Below are 1,894 nucleotides of genomic sequence, written 5' to 3'. Positions count from 1 at the left end.
ATTAAATTATATTTTTTTAATAAAAAATATGCCCGCTTCGCGGGCACATTCTAGTTGCGCTTCACGAATAAAACAAAAAGTACGCGTCCTATCAAGAAGTGATCCTTAACGAAATTGTAGATCTTTTTTGGGATGACCATTTTTGTTAAAATTTTTTTTTTCGTATCCTACATAGTTTGTCCACAAAATGGAATTTTTTATTTTCCATTATTTTTTGTAGAATCAACATTTGAATTTTCGATTTTTGAAGGAAATCCAAAAATTGGTTATGATAATCTTGTAGGAATTTCAAAAAGAAATGTATTTCTTTTCTTGACTTTTTATCATATCGTGCGTTTTTCGGCTTCAAATTTTGATTTTCGGTTGATTAAAAAAATTTGAAAACGCTATAACTCTGAGAATTTTCTTTTTATCGAAAAAGTCATTAGGATAAATTGTTTGTTCTTTTCAATACTATAAATATCCGTACATAGAATTTTCAAATTCAGAAAAAAGTATTCTCAAAAATTTTCAAAATGCGCTCACTTTTTGAATTTTTATCAAAAATGGCTGGTTAACGAACTCGTCCTTTCTTTTAGGACCTAGAAAAAGTGTGCCAAAGATGGATTTGATTCGTTCATTTGTTCGAGAATTATCGTGTTTACGGACGGACGGACAGACAGACGCCATCGTGAAAACTTGATTTTCGGATTCAGGGGGTCTCGAAACGTGGAGATCCGTTGAAAAGGTGTGATGTCAAATTTCCGACAATTCTAATACTTTCTCAATTATAAATGATGAGAATGTAATAAAGCGGATTATAAGTGGTATAAGTGTATTACTTTGAATTACAAGTAGATTGAACTAAATTATTTGGATTAAAGTGTATCACCAGTTTAGATTATTGAGCAACCCAGAGCAACGAATTTGAATTCTGAAACACTTTCAATGTACAAGCTTTTCAATTTTTGAAAAACTCCAATTGATAGAAGCTCAAACGTTTCAAGTTTCAATTAATACAAATTCTGAAAATCCAATTAGAATGGGATTCTAATTTTACAAAAATTGAAATTGCAAAGAATCGAAATTTTACAAAATTAGGAGTAATATTTTTTAATCAATCTTTAAATTTCGAATTTTATTCAGGTAGATAAATTCTGCATTATTAGCGACAACTGTTCCGTACAGCCGTTAGAAATTATAGGAGACGGAATTATGTTTGAAGAGAAATTTATTGTTTTCAATGAGATAAGCTCCTTTCTTATCACAAGAATTAAAAATGATTAAATAGCTTATAATTAAGGTCTATGTAATAAATACATTTTATAATGAATTACATTCTATTCAAAGAAATCAAATACGAAATTCGAGTATCAAATCTGTGAAGATGAATTTGCAAAATATTGTGTTGAGTTGGACAGTAGAAACTTGGACCAAATATTCCAAAATATGATTGAAATAATCAAAACTAGGTGAAAAGAGTTTAATTATTTCCCTTTGTCTCAAAATCATCAAAATATGAATAAATATCTATTTAGTTTTTGAAATTAAAATTAATATGTTTTTATTTAAGTGGAATGGTATTGTATTATCGTTGGGAACAAAGAAACGTGAAAAGTGAATAAAATAAAGAAAGGAAATGGAAAGATTTATCATTGGACGATATTATTATTGACCCAAAATCTGGAATTTTCGAACCATATTCAACATTGATATTTTATATTTTTGCCGCAACTAAAAATTTAGTATCGGATCAATATCGTACAATTTTACAGTATGTTTATTACAAACCATAATAGCAATAACAAATAATTTTTTTCTCAACAATTGCATTTTATCAGATTGTGTATTGAAGACATTCCTCTTGCATCAATTCATAAAAAAAATAATTTACAACTGCAAGATAGTAAAGTAA

General features: G+C 28.0%; 1 protein-coding gene across 1 annotated transcript in view; it reads left to right on the top strand.

The window, feature by feature from the left end:
- Positions 1-1,894, top strand: part of LOC117178439 (mediator of RNA polymerase II transcription subunit 24-like) — a 36,662-nt gene that overhangs the window by 4,233 nt on the left and 30,535 nt on the right. The window lies entirely within an intron of this gene.

Source organism: Belonocnema kinseyi, chromosome 8, assembly GCF_010883055.1.
Source record: "Belonocnema kinseyi isolate 2016_QV_RU_SX_M_011 chromosome 8, B_treatae_v1, whole genome shotgun sequence".
NCBI classification, from domain to species: Eukaryota; Metazoa; Arthropoda; class Insecta; order Hymenoptera; family Cynipidae; genus Belonocnema; species Belonocnema kinseyi.
The sequence above is the reverse complement of the archived record's forward strand: the minus strand, read 5'-3'. Positions and strand labels throughout refer to the sequence as shown.